This window comes from Pelodiscus sinensis, chromosome 5, assembly GCF_049634645.1.
Source record: "Pelodiscus sinensis isolate JC-2024 chromosome 5, ASM4963464v1, whole genome shotgun sequence".
Lineage (NCBI taxonomy): Eukaryota > Metazoa > Chordata > Testudines > Trionychidae > Pelodiscus > Pelodiscus sinensis.
This window is the reverse complement of record NC_134715.1, coordinates 57,942,191-57,967,257: the sequence shown is the minus strand read 5'-3', so window position 1 is coordinate 57,967,257 and position 25,067 is coordinate 57,942,191. Positions and strand designations below refer to the sequence as shown.

The 25,067-nt window shown below is 42.4% G+C and overlaps 1 long non-coding RNA gene across 3 annotated transcripts in view; it reads right to left on the bottom strand.

The window, feature by feature from the left end:
• Window positions 1-25,067, bottom strand: part of LOC112545578 (uncharacterized) — a 171,590-nt gene that overhangs the window by 143,094 nt on the left and 3,429 nt on the right. For 2 of the 3 annotated variants that reach the window (XR_012904180.1, XR_012904178.1), the window contains exon 3: window positions 11,658-11,812. The exons of the other annotated variant lie outside the window; for it this stretch is intronic. This is a non-coding gene — a long non-coding RNA (uncharacterized LOC112545578). The remainder of the gene's footprint in view (window positions 1-11,657; window positions 11,813-25,067) is intronic. 3 annotated transcript variants of the gene reach the window in all.

The window sequence follows — 25,067 nt, the reverse complement described above, 5'->3', positions numbered from 1 at the left end:
CGATGGGGAGGACTGAGCTGGCTCTGCGGGCTTCTGGGGGTGGAAGCTCTCTTGCAGCCCCCCAATTGTCTCCTCTCCCCAGATGTCAGCCTGCGGCAAGTGCAGCCAGTCTGATGGCCAAGTGGTGTGATGTGCCCAGTGTGGGCACTCCGGGCACTCCAAGCCAGGACTGGTTTGCAAGTAGGGCACCCCTGAGAACTGTCTGTCCGGGGTGGGGGTCGGGTCCCTTTAAGCGCAGCCCTCGGCTAGCCTGAGACAGCATCTCCACGCTCTAAGTCCTCCTCTGATGCCCTGCCGGCACTGCTTCCGGCCAGCCTTAAGCCCGGGTCAGGGTCCACTTAATGTGGACATGCTAGTTCGAATTAGCAAATTGCTAATTCGAACTAGTTTTTAGTTCTAGACGCGTTAGTTCAAATTAGCTTAGTTCGAATTAACTAATTTGAACTAAGTTAGTTCGAATTAGCGCTGTAGTGTAGACATACCCTCACAGTCTTTGATAACTGAATTGACTTGCAGGAATATAGAACTGTACTTGCTATTTTCACCAATACTGCACAAAACAAACAGCCACTGTATTAAAATGCATACTCAAATTCTAACCCAAAAAATGAGATTTTTTTTCCATAGGATTCATGTAAAATGTCATTGCAACATCATTATCAAAAGGAGAGGAAGTACAGAGAAGAGCAACACAAATATTTGGCTGGAGAGATTATGATCCTCCCACAAGAGTGCAATCATATAGAAGGATTTCAAGGAGCCCACAATAGAAAAGTGAGAGCTAGAAAACAGGTCTGTTCCTCCTGTCAATAGGGGTAATTGGCCAGCCAGTAAGAAGAACATCTGGATGTAGGGAGTTCCTTAGCAACTGCATGCTAAAAATAAAACGGTTTCACTGTCAGTCAATTATGCAGGGATTATCTACAAAGCCAAGCCTGATTTTTCACTGCCCTTACTACAGATATGAAAAGGACATACATTTTTCATGTGAGTCATAGTGTGTCACACTAATATGTTAATGCACTGCAACATTCGTAACTGTAAATATGAGTCACATAAGTCCAGTGGAGGAGCTAAGACACACTAGAGGTATTGAGATACTATGGAGATAGGAACCAAAGAAATGCTCGCATATGCTAATTTTATAGCTATATATTTACATATTTGTTTTCATGGTAGGATTGTGAGAATTCAGTCTTGCCCGAGGTCCTTCTGAAAATCTACAGAAAATCATAGAATAGAATAATAGAATCATAGATCTGGAAGAGACCTCAGGAGGTCAGCGAGTCCAGCCCCTTACCTAAAGCAGGACCAATCCCAACTAAATCATCTCAGCCAGGGTTTTATCAAGCTGAGACTTAAAAACCTTTAGTGATGGAGATTCCATCATCAACCTAGGTAACCCATTCCAGTACTTCACCACCCTCCTGGTGAAATAATTTTTCCTAATATCTAACCTAGACCTCCTCCACTGTAATTTGAGACCATTGCTCCTTGTTCTACCATCCGTCACTACTGAGAACAGCCTCTCTCCATTCTCTTTGGAACTTCCCTTCGGGAAGTTGAAGGCTGCTATCAAATCCCCCTCACTCTTCTCTTCTGCAGGCTAAATAAGAACAAATCCCCCAGCCTCTCCTCATAGGTAACGTGCTCCAGTCCCCTAATCATTTTGGTTGCTCTCTGCTGGACCTTCTCCAGTGTGAGCGCATCCTTTCTGTAGTGGGGGGCCTAGTACTGGACGCAGTACTCCAGATGTGGCCTCACCAGTGCAGAATAAAGGGGAATAATCACTTCTAGCAATGCTCCTCCTAATGATCCCTAATATGCCATTAACCTTCTTGGCTACAAGGACACACTGTTGACTCATATCCAGCTTCTCATCCACTGAAATTCCCAGGTCCTTTTCTGCTCAACTGCTACGTAGCCAGTCGATCCCCAACCTATAATAATGCTTGTGAATCTTCCATCCCAAGTGCAGGATTGCACTTGTCCTTGTTGAACCTCATCAGATTTTTTTTGGCCCAATCCTGTAATCTATCTAGGTCACATTGGACCCTGTCCCTGCCCTTCAATGTATCTACCTCTCCTACTAGCTTAGTATCATCTGCAAATTTGCTGAGGGTGCAATCCTTCCCTTCATCCAGGTCATTAATAAAGATGTTGAATGAAAACGGCCCTAGAACCGATCTATGAGGCACTCCGCTTGAAACAGACCGCCAACCTGTCATCAAACCGTTGAGTACTACCTGTTGGATCTGACAATCTAGCCAGCTTTCTATCCAACTTGCAGTCCATTTATCCGATTCATATTTCCATAACTTTCTGGCAAGAATATTGTGGGAGACCATATCAAAAGGTTTGCTGAAGTCAAGGTATATCACTTCTGCCAAATTCCCCATGTCTACAGAAGCGGTTACCTCACCATAGAAGCTAATCAGATTGGTCAGTCATGACTTGCCCTTGGTGAATCCATGTTCACTATTCCTGATCACATTCCCCTCTTCCAAGTGCTTAAAATGGATTCCTTGAGGATCTCCTCCGTGGTTTTTCTTGGGACTGAGGTAAGGCTGACTGGTCTGTAGTTCCCTGTATTTTCCTTCTTCCCTTTTTTAAAGATGGGCACTTCATTTGCCTTTTTCCAATAATCTGGCATCTCTCCTGGTCTTCACAAGTTTCCAAAGATAATGGCCAAAGGCTCTGCAATGACATTTGCCAACTCCCTCAGTACCCTTGGATGCATTACATCCAGATCCATTGATTTTTGTATGTCTAGCTTTTCTAAATAATTCTTAATCCGTTCTTTCTCCACCAAGGGCTGCCCACCTTCTTCCTATACTGTGTTGCCTAGTGCATTTGTCTGGGAGCTGACCTTGTCTGTGAAGACAGAGGCAAAAAAAGCATTGAGTATTTCAGCTTTTCCCACATCATCTGTCATTAGGTTACCTCCCTCATCCAGTAAGGGCCCCACACCCTCTCTGATCACCCTCTTATTGCTAACATGCCTGTATAAACCTTTCCTGTTACCCTTCACATCCCTTTCCAGCTGTAATTGCAATTGTCATTTCACCTTCCTGATAACTCCCCTGCACTCTCAAGCAATATATTTATACTCCTCCCTTGTCATCTGTCCAAGTTTCCTCTTCTTATAAGCTTCCTTTTTGTATTTAAGCTCACCAAGAATTTCCCCAGTAAGCCAATCTGGTCACCTGTCATATTTGCTTTTCTTAGTGCGCATCGGGATGGTTTCTTCCTGTGCCTTTAATAAGGCTTCTTTAAAATACTACCAGCTCTCCTGGACTCCTTTCATGTTAGCATCCCAGAGGATCATGTTAGCATCCCAGAGGATCCTGCTCATCAATTCTCTGAGGGTATGTCTACACTACAGCACTAATTCGAACTAACTTAATTCGATTTAGTTAATTCGAAATAAGCTAATTCGAATTAGTGCATCTAGACCTAAAAACTAATTTGAATTAGTGTTTTGCTAATTCAAAATAGCATGTCCACATTGAGTGGACCCTGACCCGAAGTTAAGGATGGCCAGAACCAGTGCCGGCAGACAGTTCTCAGGGTTCCCTGCTTGCTTGTCTAACTCGATGAGGGACAACAAAGCAGTCCTGTCTTGGAGTGCCCTGAGTGCCCACACTCGGCATATCACAGCACTCGGCCATCAGCCCGGCTGTACTTGCCGCAGGCTGCCATCTGGGGGATCAATTGGAGGAGCCCGTAGAGCCACCCTAGTACTTCCCATCGGGGGCTCGTGCCCCATTCCTCCCTCATCTCCTTCCACTTACCCCTCCCTAGCCCCCCTTCCTGATGTAAAAAATAAAGGACACGTGTGTTCAAAAATAGAAACTCTCCTTATTTAACAAAACTGGGGGGGAAGGGATTAACCTCTGGGGAGACTGGGAAAAGAAGGTGGGAGTGGGGAGAGGGAAACCTGGGAGGAGGGAGCTGGAATGGGGAAGCCAGGGGAAGAAGGAGGAGGGGAAGTATAAAACTATGGTACGCCATATCTTCAGTACAGTGTACAGATGTGGTCTTCTCACCTCAAAAAAGATATTTTGGCCTTGGAAAGGGTACAGAAAAGGGCAACTAAAATGATTAGGGGTTTGGAACAGGTCCCATATGAAGAGAGGCTAAAGAGACTGGGACTTTTCAGCTTAGAAAAGAGGAGACTGAGGGGGGATATGATAGAGGTCTATAAAATTATGAGTGGTGTGGAGAGGGTGCATAAAGAAAAGTTATTTATTAGTTCCCATAATAGAAGAACTATAGAGAGGATGGACGAGAATACAACTTGTACTTCAAATTCCTTGATCCTTCTTCCCAACACTACACAATCTGCAGGGACCTGCTCAAGGTCATTCTTGGCTGTATATTTAGCTCCTACATGGAGAAGCACGAAGGTGTAGCAATCCGAAGGCTTGATCAGATTTGGAAGACTCTCGGTCACATTCTGAATTCTAGCTCCTGGTAAGCAGCACACTTCTCGAGATTCCAAGTCTGGACGGCAGATGGATGACTATGTCCCTCTTAGGAGGAAGTCCCTGATCATGACCACCAGACTTCTTCTCTTGGGGGGGGTGGTCATGGAACCCCAATTCCTAGGACTACGTATCCCATGCCTTCTGGTAGATAAGATCTCCTTCTGATCTCTTCCCTGAGAGGTCCCTGCCAAAGCATTCTCCACAGTAGTGCCTGTGCAAAGAGCCTGAAAGTGGTTACTTACCTCTAGTGGAATAGGGGATACCTGAGTTGGCTTTCTTCTCCTGGAGGTTACATGCTGCCAGTTTTCTCCCTTGTTCTATACTGCCCCCACTAGTTCTTGTGCCTGCAGTATTAAATGCTGCCTTTTATTGAGGAAGTCTACATCCTCTCTGATGGACTGTAGAGTTGATATTTGGTCTTCAAGTCCTCTAATTTTTTCTTCCAAAATGGTGACTAGCTGGCATTTAGTGCAGATGAAATCACTTCTATCTTCCAGGAGGAAGACAATCATGACACATGCTGTGAAGGTAACTACAGCAGACCCATCACTATCCATATCAGCCTTCCTTCAGAAAGATTCCTTAGATGTTTTGAAATGTCCCCTTGAAGGGCAGAAGAGAAACAAACTTCAAGAAAAAGACCACCAAACACTATGGGGCTCCCCCAGGGTGAACTCCCAGGCAAACTCCCCTGTTGGCTGCTGCCCTGTTCACTGCTTGTATGATGAAGTCCATAGAAAACACCTTCGGCCTTCTAAATATTGGTTGAACTTCCCTTGTTCAGGTCCTGAGTGGTCCCAAACCACAGAGTTTGCTGGACAAGGGGAGATCAAAGCTCCCTACCTGGCTACAGGCTCTGCTCACAGCGGTGGCTGTGCTCCCTGCCACCTACCACTGCCTTCAGCCCCTCACTGTGCCAACCCTGACAGGGGCTGCATCCCCCACACAAGGGCCGGGGCTTGGAGATGCGCCCCCCCCTTCTCCCCGGGCACAAGTCTGGGTTTCACATCCACTAGCCAGCCCCGCTGACTCTGGCCCTGGATGGGGTTGCCCTTTCTACCACTAACACCAGCCAGGACTACCGACCCTGCTGTCCCCAACATCAGCTGGGGCTGTGTTCCCCGCCACCAGCCCACACCGGGGCTGTGTCCCTTCCATCCCTCAACATGCCATCCCTGACCGAGGCTGTGATTCCCACAGCGCCAGCTCTGGGTGGGGCTGCACTCCTCCCCTCAACAACCTCAGATGGAGCTGCACCCCTAGCCACTGACCCCACTGCCTCCAACCTGAGCTGGAGATGCACTCCCCACTGCCAGCTGAACCTGTGCTACTTTTCTGAAGCTGACCAACCGGGGCTCTCTGGTCCAGTAATATCCATGGTTCTACTGGACCATGGATGTTGCTGGACAAGAGAGTTCTGGATTTTAGAAGTTCAATCTGTATAGCTAATGTTTATGAGGAAGCCCCGGGGATTGGGAGAGGTAGAAATCAACTAAGAAAAAGAGGGACAAGTAAGATGGAAGGATGCTGTCCAAATTTCATCAATGCAAGTTTCTAGAAGTTTGGCTTATGTTCAAGTTCTAAAGAGGAACACAGACCAAACTTAATTTAGAATTCATTGCGAGTATCTCAGATATCTCCCAGGTTCTTCTTTGATGATAACCTCTCACAGAGCAACATCCATTAGTAAAGTTTCAAGACCTCTGGTTGGCAAGGTATTTCATATGAGCCTTGCAGATAATGGCCTAGTTTCAATGGTACATGATTTAGTTATCTCCCATTTGACCTACAGCGCTGCAATATATCTAGGCATGATGCCATCAGCTTTTAGGAAACTCCAACTAGTACAAAATCCTGCAGCAGGTCTCCTCAGTGACATATACTACTAAAATAACCTCACATCTGTCCTCCCTTCTCCACGCTGGCTTACTATGAAATAGAGAGTCAAACTCAAGACCTTGTTTATTATCTTCAAGGGCCTCAATGGCTAGAACCCAGAAAATGTGAACATTGACAGTAAAGAACGAGTATGAAGACCGTGCCTGACAACTCTGCTCTTCAGGCAGAAGAACTTTCTACTAGAAGGGTGCGTCTAGACTGGCAAGATTTTGCGCAAAAACTTGCCAGCTGTCTACACTGGCCGCTTGAATTTGCGCAAGAGCACTGACTTTGTAATGTACAAAATCAGTGCTTCTTGCGCAAATACTTTCATGCTCCCACTCGGGAAAAAGCCCTCTTGTACAAGAATACTTGCGCAAGAGGGCCAGTGTAGACAGGGAAGAACTGTTTTGCGCAAAAAAGCCCCGATGGCTAAAATGGCGATCGGGGCTTTCTTCTGCAAAATCACGTCTAGACTGGCCACAGATGCTTTTGTGCAAAAGCACTTTTTGCGCAAAAGCATCCGTGCCAATCTAGATGCGCTTTTGCGGAAATACTTTTAACAGAAAAACTTTTCTGTTAAAAGTATTTCCGCAAAATCATGCCAGTCTAGATGCAGCCTGTGTGTAAAACACCTATGTCCAGGAGACAGAACTTTCTCAGGGACCATTCAAAGATTGTGAAACTAACTCTCACAGCAGCACATAAGGCCTATCATCTACTGATCCACATGCAAAAACATGTCTCTTTAGCCTTCCTTTCTATAATGTAAATGTATACATCATGGATATTTTTAAAATGTCACTGAAAACAAAACACACAATTCTCTTGAAGAGAGGATAAGAGAAAAAACAAAACTCATGTGATACTACTGGACACAGTCAGATACGGTGGTGATGATAGCAAAATAAGACCCTATATAAAATAGTATATAGAATGGAATCTCTGGGCTTGCTAGTACAGAATGTGTGGATGTGGTTTACTGCTAGGAAAATGCCACAAGTTGAAACTTTTAATGTTTTGTTGTATTGTATGGGTGACATGAACTGAATATACAGACCTCTTTAAGAACTTGACAGGGACTGATTTGGGTGGCATTCCACTTGCTTACAAGAAAGCTTTGTCCCTTTGGGATCAGCACAATGATGATGATAGAGTGTACTGTTTATTGTGTTACTGTACTGTATAGTGGAAGGGCAGCTGTGATGGTGTAAAAAGGCTCAGAATGCCTTAAAGCTGGCCAGGAAAGAGTTTTCCCTGGTGCAAACTTTGCACACGGCAGTTTACGTTATAGTATGAGGCACCTGCATCAAGTCCAAATGTAGGGGCATTTCAGGGGAAGCCTGAGCATAAAATATTGAAATAATTCTGAGAGGTACCCTGCACAGCTGGGACATGTTGCTGTAACTTAGGCTATACCAATACTACAAGTCAGGGGTGTGATTCCCCTGCTCATGTACACATACTCACACTAGCTCTCATTGAGCTAGCATGAGTAAAAATAGCTATGTCATAGCAACACAGGTAGAGTCAGCAGAGGCATGACTGAGCCATACTGAGCACAACTCCATTTGAAACTGGTATGTATGTACAGTGGAGTCACGCTTATCCGACCTTCGCTTATTCGACATTCCGCTTTATCCAACAAAGCCAGAAAAAACTGGGGTTCAGCGAGAAACTCCAGCCAGCCTAGAGCAGTGCAAGTATGCAGCCCTCAAGGCCAGCCGCCCCGGGCTGCCATGTCACATGCAGCCCTTCCTGGCTGAAGAGGCTCCAGCAGCAGCCCCTGAAAGCAAAACTAAAACCCCACGCTGCCGCCGTCCGCCCGCCATGTGACCGGGACCATTTCCCTTGCCCCAGCCGCTGATGTCCCTTGAATTGCAGCGCGTGGTGGCTGATTGAGAGTCCAGCCTGCGGGTCGGAGCCTCCTGCTGGTGCCGCTTGGTCACAGTGCAGCTGGGGTCATCCCCATCCCCCTGTGCACCCACCTCCCAGGGTCCCCATTCCTGCCTGGCCCCTTCCCTCCCTGCAGCGCCCGGGTGCGGGCCAGAAGAATGACCCCACTCGCTGCTCCGTCGCTCTGGGTGCTGCTGCTGCTGCCGCCGCCGCCCTTCTTGGCGGCCTCCAAGCAGAACATCCCCAAAGTGCTGCTGCCCTTCACCCAGAGCACCCGAATCAACTACAGGTAATGTTCTGTACTCCGTATTATCCAACATTTTCGTTAATCTGACCACCTATTGGTCCCGTTTAGGTCAGATAATCGGGACTCTATTGTACCTGTACAAGCTCAGCTATACCACCACGACCGATGCTACCACCGCTGCACTACTATTCATACTTCTGCTAGCTCATATAGGAGTAAGTGTAGGTAACCCCTAGTTCATAGTTTAGACATAACTTTAAGCAGCCTATGAGGTGTCTAAGTTACACTGCTCCTCAATGGCAGCCCACCATAGGAAACATATTTTATTATGCTCTCCTGATATTTATTTTTTCTTCCTCCCTCTACTTCTCTAGTCCCTTGACATGTGATTTACAGAAACCTAGACTCCCTTATGCTGGTTAGATTCAGGGAGCTAAATTCAGAGATGTAATGGAAGAAGGACATGTAATTACATGCTGATAAGTGGGTGAAAATCAAAGTATATCAGACTAGGGGAATCAAGCTAAGCCTAAGGAGGTATGGAGGGAATCACAGCTCCTATAATATACACATTTAAAAGGGGCTGAATCAGGTGTTACAGCAATTTTGACTCATGTAGACAACTTAGAATCTGTCCTTTTCTCTTGCTTCAAAACAAATATTTCTGTGCTTCTATAAAAAAAATTTAATAACGCACAAAGGTATTTTAAGAAATAAAAGCAGAGAAAACATTGCAATATTTAATGCTGTCATTTCCTAAAACATACTGTTTTCCTCCAGTATCAGAGGGGTAGCCGTGTTAGTCTGAATCTGCAAAAGCGACGAGGAGTCCTGTGGCACCTTATAGACTAACTGAAGTGTAGGAGCATAAGCTTTCGTGGGCAAAGACCCACTTCGTCAGATGCATGTTTTCCTCCATAAACGCACAGACTTTGATAGGAGAATACCACTGGAATGGACATACAAGAAAAGCGAGGGCCTGATTCTCTAGTGCTTTACACACATGGATTGTCATTTTTACCTCTGAAAAATGAGAGCAAAACATTAGTGTTCTGCCATGGTAGTATTTTATACTCTTTATTTAGATGTAAATCACTATACAAAGTGCAAATCAGAGGAGAATCTAAGTCTGAGGTTCCATTAATTAAATGCAATTAATCTTGACAGCAGTTTTCTGATGCTAAAATATAACTTGGGGTATGTCTACACTACCCTCCTAGTTCGAACTAGGAGGGTAATGTATGCATACCGCACTTGCTAATGAAGCCCGGGATTTGAATTTCCCGGGCTTCATTAGCATAAGCGGGGAGCCACCATTTTTAAATCCCCGCTGCTTCGAACCCCGTGCAGCGCGGCTACACGGGGCTCGAACTAGGTAGTTCGGACTAGGGTGCCTATTCCGAACTACCGGTACACCTCGTTTCACGAGGAGTAACGGTAGTTCGGAATAGGAACCTAGTCCGAAATACCTAGTTCGAGCCCCATGTAGCCGCGCTGCACGGGGTTCGAAGCAGCGGGGATTTAAAAATGGCGGCTCCCCGCTTATGCTAATGAAGCCCGGGAAATTCAAATCCCGGGCTTCATTAGCAAGTGCGGTATGCATACATTACCCCGCTAGTTCGAACTAGCGGGGTAGTGTAGACATACCCTATCTGTGTTTAGCTACTGGGGATTGGGACCATCTACTATGAAGAGTTACTACACTGTATTATGAGGGCAGAAGTTATCCAGCAGTGATCTGTGGATCCACAAAGAGTTGGCAGATCATGACTCATTATTTCCTCTTGCTATATTGTATTTTTAAAAGCTAAAAAATATATTAACATTTCCTAATGTTATTTTTCTAGGGAAACAATTGCTGTAGTAGCCGTATGATGCTATGGAATTTCAAAGAGGAAGGCAGGCGGTCTACAAGATCATTTCTACATCAAAAGTTTCCTGTGTCTATGGCAGTGGTGGGCAACCTGCAGGCCTGTCACGGTAATCTGACTGTGAGCCACAAGACATTTTGCTGATGTTGGCCATCCGCAGGCACTGCCCCACTCCACAGCTGCCAGGGGTTGTGGTTCTCTGTCCACAGCCAATGGAGCTATGGGAAGTGGTGCCTACAGGCCAAAGGGCTGCAGGGACATGCTAACTGCCTCTTCCCACAGCTCCCATTGGGAGAATCGAGGCCACAGCTGTGAGGAGTGGTGCCTTTGGATGCTCAACATCTGTAAAATGTCTTGCAGCCTGAAAGCAGATTACCCTGATGGGCTGATCGCATGTGGCCCACTACTGATCTATGAGTCTATGATATACACCCATGCTTGAGAGGAGAGGAGACTCCAGGTAGAAATTCATTAGAATCTTCAAACGGGCATCTCAAAAGTATGAACAAAGAGCTTGCCTGCTTCTTGCAATTTATCAAGCACCTAATTAATGTCAGTCTCTGGTGTATAATCCAGTATCTGAAATTCAGTCACCCTTCATAAGGAACACTCAACACTACTTACTTTCTCTATCTGCCTTTGCTAATGTGTTCCCCTAGGAATAACAACCTTTAAAGGACATGAAAGCATCACATCTTCTGTGGCTGTCTCAATTGCTTTAATCTTTTATGCACTTGTTTATAAATCTCAGAATAGCTTGTACATTTCTAGCCCACCAAGAGACAAGATTTGATGAGATTATGGCAGTGTTTAAGACACTGTCCCTTTCATATGTTGATTTAATAAAGTTCATTCATTATAAGATTTGAAACATTAAAAAGAGGCCCAAGAAAATGTAAGTTTATCTGTGCAGGTATTTCAATGCTGCCAACACTGCTCTTATGGTGGCACAAAATCATGGGTCTATTCTTCTTACCAGTGTTAGGAGAGAAGGGGAACCAGATTAGATAGATCTGTATGGGAAGTGGGGCAGGTGTAAAAGCAGGCTGGATATCATACTGTGTAGTGTGATCCCCCTGCTTGCTGAGTCCACAGAAGCCTCATCATCCTAATTGTATAGGATCAAGGTTGAGAGTCAGAAAGGGACATAACCAGGACAGGATGAGGTAGAACTGCAGAGGAGTCAAACTGTATGGTGCCTGAGGGGCACAGAACCTGATTGTTACCAGAGGGTTTGATGTGACTGACAAAGCATCTAAGAGAATCAGTTCTCACCTGCAGAAGCTCAGAGATCCAGTGAGCTGGGAAGTGTAAATCCATTTTGGTCTCTTGGCTCTGATGCTTTATTGCTCCCTTTACTGAGGTTAAGGGGAAAACTCTACTCCTTGCTGAGTTTCTTGTTCCTTCTATCCCCCTTTCTTGAATTTTCCCTGGAGAGGGTATAATATAAACCTCAGAAAAGATCAAACAAGTCAATTGTATTTATAGTTGCAATTATTCTGAGGTATTAAGCCTCATTCAATACTAGAAACATTTTTTGAAAGCTCAGTTCAGAACATATAGGACAGGCAGAGAGGCACATATGGTAAAACCAGCTACCATAAGGATCAGCAGCACATCTGAGATCAGAATGTAATCAAAACCTATAGGCTGTGCTGGTTGATCAAGCAAGATAAAAATAAAGAACTCATTCCAAAGCAAATGTTTGTCCATGGAGGCAGAGTACTGAAAGACAGACAGAAATTTGAGCCCAATGAGCCATAGGTTCCAAGGATAGAAGGGACCACTGTCATCAACTCATCTGATCTCCTGCATAACACAGGCCATAGAACTTCCCCCAAATCATTCCTCAAGCATATCTTTCAGAAAACCATCTAATCTTGATTTTAAAATTGTCAGAGATCCACCCCAACCCTTGGTAAATTGTGCCAGTGATTAATTAGTCTTACTGTTAAAAATTTTACACCTTAGGGCCAGTCTGAATTTCTCCAGCTTCAGCTTTCAGACACTGAATCATGTTATTCCTTTCTCTGCCTGAATGAAGAGCCCATTACTAATTATTTATTCCCTATGTAGATACCTATAGGCTACGTCTACACTGGCCCCTTCTTCGGGAGGGGCATGCTAATTTTGAACTTGGGAATAGGGAAATCCGCGGGGGATTTAAATATCCCCCGCGGGATTTAAATAAACATGGCCGCCGCTTTTTTTCCGGCTTGGGGAAAAGCCGGAAAAAAAGCGTCTAGACTGGCGCGATCCTCCGGAATAAAACCCTTTTCCGGAGGATCTCTTATTGAAGTAGAAATAAGAGATCCTCCGGAAAAGGGCTTTATTCTGGAGGATCGCGCCAGTATAGACGCTTTTTTCCGGCTTTTCCCCAAGCCGGAAAAAAGCTGCAGCCATGTTTATTTAAATCCCGCGGGGGATATTTAAATACCCCATGGATTTCCCTATTCCCAAGTTCAAAATTAGCATGCCCCTTCCGAAGAAGGGGCCAGTGTAGACGTAGCCATAGTGTATAATCAGGTCACCTCTTAACCTTCTCCTCATTAAACTACATAGACTCCAGAAGCTCAATCTATCACCCTAAGGCAGGGGTGTGCAAGACACCTCTCGTGGGCTGGATCTGTCCTGCCAAGTCACCAGATCCAGCTCGTGGACCACCTTGCCGGGCCCCTCAAGCATGCAGCAGCCACTATTTTAAACACAGAACTGCTCCATGTGACTCTCTACTCTGGAGGCAGGGGGAGGCTCCAGGTGATATCACCGCCTCCAGCCCAATCTCAGCTCCTATTGGCTGGAAATAACTGGCCAATAGGAACTGATTCCAGACAAGCTCTCAGCTCCTATTGGCCAGAAACAACCAGCCAATGGGAGCTGAGAGATTGGCCTAGGGGATGGTGGCAGTGCAAGTCTTTTCCCCCTCCCGGAGCTGAGAGCCACATGGAGGGAGCAGCCGCAGTTTTAAGCAGTCTGGGGCTGCAGCAAGCAGGGAACCCAGCCTGCCTTGGGGATGCTGCAGGCCGGGAAATGCTTAGGTAAGTGTCTCCCAGCCAGAGTCTGCCTCTGACATCCCTGCCCCTCCCACACTCCAACTCCCTTCTTCAGCTCACCATCCAAACCCTCTGCACTGCCCCTCCCCCAGGTCACAACTCCCTCCCAGAACTTGTACCCCCTTCTACGTCCGTCCCCCAGGCCAGAATCCTCTCCTGCACCCAGACCCCTCCCTTACCCAGCACCCCAATCCCTGACCCAGGTCACAACCCCCGTCTCCACCCAAACGCCCTCTCAGCCCTCACAATCTCCTGCATCCCAGTCCCTTACCCCATGCACCCTTCTGCACCCAAACTCCATCCTAGACCCCACACCCCCTCACAGAAAAGTGCAGCCCTTGACCACTTTCCAAAATCTTGGGAGTGGCCCCCAACCAAAAATAGTTTCCCACCCCTGCGCTAAAGCGTGTTTTCTAATCATTTAATCATCTTGTAATTCTTTTTCTAAACCCTCACCAATTTATCAACATCTTTCTTGAATTGTTGGCACCACAACTGGGTAAAATAGTCCAGCAGTTATGCAACAGTGAAATTTCAGAGGCAAAATAATACCCCTGCTCCTGCTTGAGAGTCCTGTCAGATTATTCACCATGACCTCCAAATTTTTTGAGGCATTGCTTCCCAGGTTAGTCTCCCACCCTTTAAGTATAATCAAGTTTTCTGTTCCCAGAGGTGTACCTTCAGACTTGTCAATTGTGAAAGTTCTCTCTAAGAAGCTCATAACCATACTACTGTATCAACCGACCATGTTAGCTGTGAAGGGATAATCATTTATTTTCCGGCCCAGTTTAAAATGCACAACATAGACTTCTTCATTATTTAACTGTTATTGACCTTAAAATGCATTCTAGTTTGGATGTGGAGAGAGTTAAATTTGAAAAGGGTTATATAACACACAAATGTTCTGTTCTGGCTGTTTTAAAACTCCTGTTATGTAACAGTTTTCTGAAAAGCAAACACAGAATGGTATAAGAATAGTGTAACCTTTTCTTAGGAGTTTCCATAGCAACCTGCTTGAACATTTTAAACTGAACTCAGTATTCCTTCTATTACTTATTTTGAAGTTTATCTTACTGCTTTTGTTTATAATGCAAGGCAAAATGTTGCAAAATATGAGTTAGATAACCTTGCTAATACATTTTATTTGCATATAAACAATAATTCACTAAGGTCTATACAGATATAGTAGATGCACAGATAATTGTGCATTTAAGAAGCTACGCCGTATACATATACACATTTACACACACACAGTAGGTTAGAGAAATATGCCATTTTGACCTGCACCATGTCATGAGGGGAGCATCCACCATGATCAAGTTTAAAGAAAATGTATCGTATGCTAACCATTAAGCTCACATATGAAACACTAAGGCTACGTCTACACTGGCCCCTTTTCCGGAAGGGGCATGTTAATTTCAGAGATCGCAATAGGGAAATCCGCGGGGGATTTAAATATCCCCCGCGGCATTTAAATAAAAATGTCCGCCGCTTTTTTCCGGCTTTTAGAAAAGCCGGAAAAGAGCGTCTACCTTGGCCCCGATCCTCCGGAAAAAAAGCCCTTTTCCGGAGGATCTTATTCCTACTTCAAAGTGTAGACGTAGCCTAAGGATAAAAATATCCCAATACCATGAATGATTCTTCTGTATTTTTGTTGTCATTATTTCCAACTGTACACAGTGACCTGATTGTGCTCTTGTTCATGTTGTGACACACACCACAAGATGACTTCCCACCTGAACAGCTCCTTTTCAGATTGAAAAGTGGTAATCTGAATACTATAAACATACTATCAAAGTACTTTTAATCAGATTTTTACTACTAAATAGAGGGGAATCTTTGCCCACATCTCACTCATTGAATTGTAATAATTATTCAGTCCTTGTTTCCTGAAATAGTACCAGGTACATTTTTGTCTTCTATACTCTCAAAAATTCTTGTTCAAAAGAGGCTGAAGATATACCATTTACAAATCAGAAACAGAGTTTCTAAACCTAATCAGCATGAGACCCAATATTTTATTAAAGGGCTGTCCAAAAATGCATTACCAGCTTTAGTCTGATGTTTTGCTTTTAGGTAGGTACAGTCTAAGCCATTATCATTCATCAAGGTAACGTATTCATAGAGAAAGTGTTTCTTCTGTACCCGCCTAGTCATTTACTAAAAATAAAATATAGATTGGACCTCTCTCGTCCAGCACCTCGGGACCTGACCACCTACTGGACCATGCATGTTGCCGGACCAGAAAGTCCCAACCCATAGAGGTTCAACCTGTAATAACAAAAAGTTATAAAATTTAATCAGTCCTTTCCCAAGTTAGTACAAGTGTGATTAATTATCGTACAATGATGTGCACACTTAGCACATCTGAGTAAGCACTTAGCACTTACTCTGAGTAAGATTACACGTGTTTGTCCCACTTCGGTCCTTTCCAGTGCAGCTGGGTCTTTACATCTACTCTAAAGTCTGATGATGGAGCAGTATCACCATGAATCTAAACATAGCAATAGTGTAAACCCATATATGTTGAATGTGCCCTACCCTGACTCCTAAACCTAGCCCCTCCCCCCCCCCACACACACATACACACACTGCCAGCCCCTTGCCCTGAAGGACCTGGGCAATGCCAGATAAATCTGGTCATTATTTTTCTGTATATTTGAACAAATACTGAAAAATGTTTGTTTGTTTGTTTGTTTGTTTGTTTTTAACTTCAGCCAAGAATCTGTCCTATTTATGATTGCTTATCATAAACATTTGTGCAAATGAATTTGGCTACCATAAATAAACATGAAAAACAAATGCTAAGCTTACATGCTCAAATGTTCATATCAAGTGAATCTAAAAATTGTTTTCTAAAGGAATTTATGCTAGTAACTGACCATAAGAAAAAAAAAACAACAAATGATCTGGTAGCACTTTATAGACTAACAAAAAATGTAGATGGTATCATGAGCTTTCATGGGCACAGTCCACTTCTTCAGATGACCAGAGTTATGAGTAGGGGATCTGACCATAAGGAGTTACAGTGGGCAAAGCTGTGATCTGGCTGTCTTTTAAGTAGAAGGGGGGAAAAAAATCTCATGGCTTCCTTAATCAGATCTGCTTATAATGAACCTTAAATTTTTTGTCTATTCTTGGAGCTAAGCTAAATAAGTACCTCTGTGTAGAGCAGTTATTTTTCTTCTGGATTGGCCCCAACTGTCTTTAGTTCCACATACTTCAAGATAGAATCAGCTCCAAATTACAATGCACAGTTTAGGTAAAGAACATCTCAATTATTTAACTGTTGGGGCCAGTCAGTCTGAGCTTTTAATACTGAAGAGAATGTATTCTGTATTTTAGGAATGACCTGCTTTTTCTGCTAAGAGAAAAATGGGATAGATAAATTATATTAACATTTGCTATAATTCATTTTTACATTATTCCTTTGACATAATGGTAATAAATTACTCAACGTACATTTAAATTGCATTCAGATAAACTCTACTGCCTGCCATCAAGTATAGTCCCTTAAATCTATATGATATGGATAGAAAAAGTCTGATTTGGAAGCATTATAAACCCACTTTGCATTCACTTTAAATATACGGGGGGATGTAAACAATGACACAAAATACCTGGCAATGAAAAATCAGCCTCTTAATATTTAATCAAACAATGAAGTAATAGCAAAATCACATACTATCAAACTTAAATACTACTACCAACACTAAGCACGCCATTTTAGACATAACTGCAGAGGGGCGAACAATAAGGTGACTATCATCTTCTAGTTCTTAGAGTACATCTACAAAGCAACATTATGTCGGAATAACTGACATTGTTTCGAAATAACAAAATGCACATCTACACAGCAAGCCATTATTTCAAAATAATGGAAAGCTGGAGGACTTCTTACTCTAACTTCTGTAACCCTCATTTCACTAGGAGTAAGGGAAGTTGAAGGAAGAGTGTTTTTCCTTAGACTTCCTGCTGCATAGACAGCTCTAAGAGCTGAATTAAGCTATTGACGTATCTGAAGTTGCATATCGTAATTCGACTTTTGCCCTGCTGTGTAGCTGTGCCCTTAGAGGCCTTGAACTGATGACTCTGAACAATCTTCAGAGCTGGTGCATGGTTTGAGAGATAGGAAGTATTATAATTGTTGCATCTCCGACTGTCATTTGAGCTAAGGAGAGTTACTATCACTGCCTCATGCCAGAAGGTTAAGTACACAACAGTCACCTCTGTAAATTATGTTGAATTATATAATAGGAAATCTCATACCAGAAATGAAAAATAAACTACATGGTATCTGGATATGGTAGCCTGTCAACAAGCAGAGAAGTGGCTGAGTCCATGTCAGATTGGCGCAAGGTATGAAAAATAAGCAGAATGTATTCTGATCATATTACACATTGATGCCTGTCTGTGAATTTTATTTCTGTAGCCCCATAGATTTAGGGTTGCCAGGTGTCCAGTTTTGAACTGGAAAGTCCAGTATTTGAGCTTTCTGTTCGGGAAACAAATTGAGAAAATATAAATGTCCGGTATTTTCTAAATAAGATGTAATGTAGATTGTGATGTAATGTCAAATGTGTCTGGTATTTTTGTTGAAAGCATCTGGCAACCCCATGATAGATTACAGTGCAAAGTATCACATATTTGCATATTTGCATATCATAAATTAATTCAGCCAGACATTGTTACGATCATTATTGCAGTCTAGTACCACATGAACAGTTTAAAGGTCTATTGTCAAGGCTAACAGGCCCAACAACTTAAAGACTGGTTTTCAAGTTAGCTTAAGCTTGACAACCAAAGAACATTCATAGAAATATATTTCTGTAAGCAATAGGCTCCTTCAGATATTCATCTGTTCACAAGAACTATTTGGAATACAGAAAACATTTATCAACAAAAAGGATTTCCTATTTTCAACTGAAATTTCAAACATTTCTGATGACGACTAATATTAAAGATTTCCCCTCCCTTTCTCAAAACCTAGCATCATTTTCAGGTGATAATTCTATTCTCCTTACTTTATGGTGCTGTGGAAACAAATGTGATGTTTTAATGCCAAATTATTTTATTACTGTACTGAAGCACCCAATCAGATAAGATGAACTGAACAGTATAAACTCTTATTTTATACTTGGTTGGCAATTATAACATATAAAGAGAAAAAATATTGAGACAATTGAAAATATCAAATGATCTCTCTATTAAGCTAGATACATTTATTGAAAACCTTTTTTGTGCATGACCTTTTTTAATGTTCTACTAACTCTCCCTCAAGAGAGAAGGTTGCAGATTTAATAAACTCACAGCCTCTCAGCTAGAGGACCTAATTACAAAAAACCTGAGGTAATAAGTTTCTTCTTAATCATGGGGAGTCATATAAGAAATGATTGCCCTTCCATTTTGCCATTTCTTCAGTTATACATCAACATATCAAATTGATTAGTGCTGGAAACTTTTGAAAATCTGTCCACAGCATATAGGAATTTATATGGTAACAGAGCTCTTTTGAAAATGTATCTTTCAGAGGCCCTATTTTGTGGGCAATGCCAAAGGACAGTGCAGTATTTTCATGAATCAAAACAATGCTGGTGGATCTAAATTTAAGATGGATAAACTTGTCCATATTCCTTTAAAATGGGGATTTTTAAGTCTCAGTAACATAGGAAGGGTGGAATAAATTCTTAAAATATTTTAAATAATCCCAAATACAGTAAATATTCCTGAATAATTAATGGAATCATTTTTGACTTCATGTATTTTTTTTTTAAACAATGTAATTTAATCTTCTGGGAAACTTCACTTGTACAACCATTTAGGCAATTATACCGAAAGCTGAAATTGCTGTTTTGTAAGAGAAAGACTAGAGGCTGTAAAAATATATTATCCTTCACTCTAACAACTGAAGCTGCAAGCCAAGGTCCATAACTAACTAAATGCATAAGGCATGTTTCTGCCGTTTAGGACATTGATTTTATACCAGGGCTATTTCACGGATATCAATGGAATTATTTTTGTTTTACCCCCATGTAAATTCAGAACAAAGCTCACAATATATTTGTGTGAACACATATGTTTTTATAACATCGAAAAAGCATAAATACCACAGTCAATATTTCATTTGAAATAATTTTGAATATTAAGTCCAAATGTGGGCAATAAATAAATAATAACCCCAACAATTGATCTGGATGAGTGATTTTTATGCTGCTAAAATGTATATGAGTTTAGTTCATTGTTGGTACTTCCTTCTGAGTTTCAAATACGCTTAAATTCTTATTCATAAAATGACTGCATTAATTTCAGTGAAGGAAAATCTCTCTCAACTCTGGGCATTCAGTCTTTCAATGTAGTTAAAGCATATTTGCTTTTAATTTTCTCCCAATTTCTAATCAGTGTTACTTTGTACGAGGCACATTTTATTACTACTTTTCCAAACAGCAACACTTGAATAATGAATGCCTCCCCCAAAAAGATGGCTTTCAACTGAAAGCACAGTCATGTTATAGCAAAAATAAGGGTCTGCAGGGACCTCATGGGTCATCTAGTTTATTTCCTCACCTCTCAGCAGGGTACTATGAATGGTTGAGTAAAGTACAGTATTCAATATGCAATTTTCAATAGTTTTGTTAATACCCACTGTGCCTGTAGTGCCATGGTGTAGATGCCCCGTATAGAAATGAAAGGGTTTTTTCTGTAGTAAGTAATCCACCAATCCAAGTGGTAATAGCTAAGCAGGCAGAATAATACTTCCTTTGTTCTAAGTATGTCTACACTAGAGTTAGGTTGTCATAGCTATGACTCTCATAGGTATGAATATATACCAAGAGCTAAACATTATCAGATCCAGCGAGGTCACCCTCTATCCTTTCAGTTATAGCTTTAATTTTATCCCATTTGCTCTAGCTAACTATGAATGATATTAAAACACACAAACAAACAAAAATACCCCACATTAAAATACTGTTAAGAGTCTGACTAGGAACAGAATTAGTGCATGGATAGCATGCTTCTTCTCAACTTATTCTCAAAGCACAGTGTCACCCAAGCACATTGGTGTGGGTTAAGTTTGGAATAAGAAGCCTTAACTAAGATTTTCTTAACTTGCAGTCAGATGTTTAGTGGGGTTTTTACAATTATGTTTAATTAGAGACGCACTACAAATGATGTTCACTGAACCAGCAATTACTTGCTCAAGAAGAGTCAGAAGAAATATGTCTAATATAGTTGTTAAACTTCCATTTACCGTGCACAACGTAGAACTTAGACAAACAAAACAACCTTGCAGCAGCAAGTCTGAGTACAGGTCAACAGACTCCAGCAATCAAGATTTGAGCAAGGGGGGAAGGGTTAAAAAAGTGCAGTGGATATTCAGACTAAGGCTGTAGGCTGGGTTTGAGACCCTCCCTTCTCTCCAGGCTTCTGAGCTGGAGGTCCAGCCCAATCAAGAACTTCTGCACTGCTATTTTTAGCCATGCATTCCAAAAACACCCGCTACCCCTGGGGTTCCGAGACTCACTGCCCCTGATCTTTCTTGCTTTGTAGACGTACCTAGTTAGTATTGTGTGCACTGGGAATAAGTCCTAGTCCCAACCTTCATTCACAATTCACATCATGAAGCTTGATATTGGGTAAGTGTCTAGAGATCAAATTCTGACCACATCCAAGTCAATGGCAACACTCCCACTGACTTCAATAAGGCTGTCTCCCAGGCAGCACAGTGACCAGTGACAGCTAAACCCCAGCCCCTCCCCATTTGTCCTCCTTCCTTCATTGCCTCAACTTCCACCAGCACCTGGGGAGTGAGTTGGCTGGATAGATGGCTGTTCCTGGGGTGGAGTGGAGTCAGGGGGTGGAGAGCAGGGGGGCTGAGTAATCAGGAGATGGGGGAAAGGAGCAGTTGAATAAGTGATGGGTCCTGGGGAAGTCAGGACATGGGGGGCATGGGAGGGTTGGAAAAGGGTTGGAGTTTGAGTGGTTGAATAGAAGGCAGATCCCAGGGATCAGGGAGATTGATCAGGGAGGTGTAGATCAGGGCCACACCTAGTTGCTCTGAGAGGCACAACCTCACCCAGTCTTCCCTACCTGGCCCTCTATACAATTTCCAAATCCAATGTGGCTCACACACCAAAAAGTCTGCCAACCCCCTGCCTTACACTTACTCACTGCAACAAATCTTCTTAGGAAAAGTTGTCTTTTTACCTCTAGATGTGTCATTTGGGAGTTTGCAGCAAACATAAAAATGTCTCTTTCTCAAAGGCTGCAAGCAATATGGTACAAAAAGGAGCTATTTGGCAAATTGTGCACATTATTTTTACATCTTATTTCCATGGGATTGCTGTTCACAAAAATTAATAGACCTGGTTACTGCTGCTTAACTCTCTATCAGAATTGAAGGTAACATTTCATCCTGGGTACGGCTAGACTACATCTTTTTTCGTAAAAAGTTACACATTTTGCGTAGTTTTTTCTGATTCTTTTGTCGGAAGAGGCTTTCCTGACATTTGGCCCCGTCTACACAGGGCCAAATGTCGCAAAAAACCCTCTTTTGGAAGCGCCCTTCTTCCTCATAGAACAAGAGATACAGGGGCTTCCGAAAGAGCGTGTTTGCATTTCTGCAAAAAACAGTGCAAGTGCAAACGCGTTCGCTGGACACGGCGGAGTTTTTTCAGGATATCTTTGGTATCCCTAAACCCTGCCGCAGTCTAGCCATACCCCCCAGTATCTTATGCAGTTGCTATTTAACACAACTCATTATTGGCCATGGTTTAAAAACACCTTTTAACACCACGTCTTTCTTCATCTCAGACATACCTTATTGCATTAATTTGTAAATCTAACTTTCTGCATTATTTGTTATGATAAAATAAAATCTCTACATAATCCTTATCTTTTGGGCTTCTCACATTTTGGCCATTAACAAATCTTCACTGAAACTCTTTAAAGCTGTGCTCATCTTCTAAAACAGCAGCATTTTAAAAGAAAATAGGCTACAAAATATGTTCACACTCTGCTAATGTGGAATGGTTCCTATTCCCCCTCCTCAGTTGTGATTACTATGGATAGAGTGGCCACCAGGGCACCAGTGCTTTTTCTTCTTTCCTCTTCTTTCAAAAGAACTCCCTCTTCCCCATCCACACACATGCCTTTTTCCGAAAGAGTTCTTTCAGAAAAAGGCTTCTTCCTCATAGAAAGAGGATTACCAATGTCGGAAAAAACACACTGTTCTTTCGATTTTTTTCTGAAAAACGCAATTGCAGTGTGGACGTAATTGAAGGTTTTCGGAAAAACAGCTGTTTTTCAGAAAAAATTCTGTAGTGTAGACATACCCCCAGTCCCATATCTTCTGTTGTTTGTTGTTCTTCCATTCTCCCAGATAAAACAGAGTCATCGGAAAAGGGCACAAGCATTGTTATCAACACTGTTTCTCTGTCCCTCTGAACAAGATAAACTGACATACCTTTTTAGCACACACAGAGGGCAAACCCAGCAGAAACACAATTTCCTCCGGATCTGCTACACAGATATTTTATTGTAAATTAATCTGGGATACATGTATGTTTCCAATAAAGGTGAATTTTATATCAGTGCCCTCTATAAGTGTGTTTTCAAAAGTCCTTCGCTGCCCTCATGTGTCTAATAAGAAAATATTTTCTTCATATTGAATTGAAATTGTTCTTGCAGGAGTTAGTAAAATATCTTTCCTCAGCAACGCAACAACATTAAGAACTACTGCATGTAGTCATCAGGTAGGGCCAAACTGCCTACTTTTGGGTGCAAAATTATATATTACAATTAAGCAAATTGAGTTGAATTTTCAAGTATTATTTGCACTGGTATAAGGCCAAATGCTCCTCTGGCAAAACTTCACTGAAGTCAATAGTGTTAAGCTAGAAGAGAATTTGGCCCACTGAATTCAAGACATATTGGAAGAAAATACCTCTTGTGAAGATTCCTTTGGACATATGCTGCAATGGTCCTGTCTTCTCTTCCATTACATTAAAAACACTGTGATCTGCTTAAGTAGATATGGTGTTATGTTCTCTATTTTTAAAATACTACACATTGCTAAATGCAAGTGATTTTATGTTTCTAAATAAAACAATATTGCACTTAATCAAAAAATATCAAATGGCCTCTGCATTGTGAGCTTGAATTTAATTCATCCTACTTTGGAACAGTTAGTGGGAAAATATACAGAGAACCAGATTCTCTCATAGGTTGGGAAAAAATTCCCAAAGGAGCCAGGATACGCCTTGATTTCTGTGTGCATAGTTTCTTTTTGAGTATTTCATTAAAGAGGCAGAGCTGACCTAAACTACCACAGAGAAAACAGAATGGTTGGTAAGTACCCTAACCCAGAAAATCCTGGCGAATTAAAATAATGGTTATAGGATTTGGTTATTAAGGTTCAATATCTGCACGTTTTTTAAAGGGGGATGGACATTCCTCCAGATCCATCTCCCACTCTATGGACTAAAGATGTTAAAATGCATATATATAGGTAAATGTGTAACCGTTGAAAATTTCAGTTGTTACACGTTTACAAGCAGGGGAGGGGAGGAAGTGGCTCCTGACTCCACCCCTCCCATACTGTTGCCTCTGATATAGAGGTAGTAGTGCAGGGGAGAAGGCAGAGGCAGTACCACGGAAGCCGGTATTTGCAGGGAGCTGGCTTAAAAGCCCAGGCTTATTGGTGAACTGTGTATTGGTTTATACGTTCACATCCCTACTAAGGACATTTCTTTCTTGTAATTTCTACTAACGTGTCCCATGGACTAACACACATTGTGATTTATGCAACCCATGGGACAACAACAAGAACTGCTATAGCTTCCATTAAGATTATTGGTTTATTCTGATGTGTAGATGTAACACTGCATTCCAGGTGTAGTATTAGGTTTCTTTTCAACAGTCTCAGCCTTACTTTTCAATTGCAAAGTGTAAATTAATCTTCTTCTCTCTTAGCCCAGTTATGTAGGAAAAATTGTAAACTACAAAACCAATTTTGTTTCTCAGCTTTCTTCTGAGATGATGGAATATTAGTCACGTGACAACCAAAATCACAGAAAACTTGAAGGGACCCCGAGTCATCAAGTCCAGTCTCTTGCAGTTACAGCAGGACTAAGCACCATTTAGATTAGGGATATATAATCCTGTTTAATCCTGCTCATCTGAAGAAGTGTGTTTTGCCCACAAAAACTCATGATATTCTCTATATATTTTAGTCAGTCTTTCAGGTGCCACAGGACTACACATTGTTTTAAAGTTATAAACTAACATGGCTACTTCTCGAAGCCTGTTTAATTAGTAAACCTATTTAACCAATTAGAGGCAGGCAAGCAGGTGGAGGGTTGGTCAGGCTGGGCTGGAATGCCCCCCTACAGCAGGCCCCACAGGGCTGAAGCAGCCCCCTGTCTGCCATGGGGGGGGGGGCGTGCTGCTTCAGTCACCACTAGTTAACTGTAACCAGTAAGCATCACCCATTAAGGGTAATCCCTAATCTAGACTATCTCTGACAAATGTCCGTCCAATCTTCTCTTAAACATCTCCAATGATGGAAATTCTACTACCTCCCCAGGCAATTTATTCCAAAGTTTAACCACTGTGACAGTTAGGAAGTTTTTTC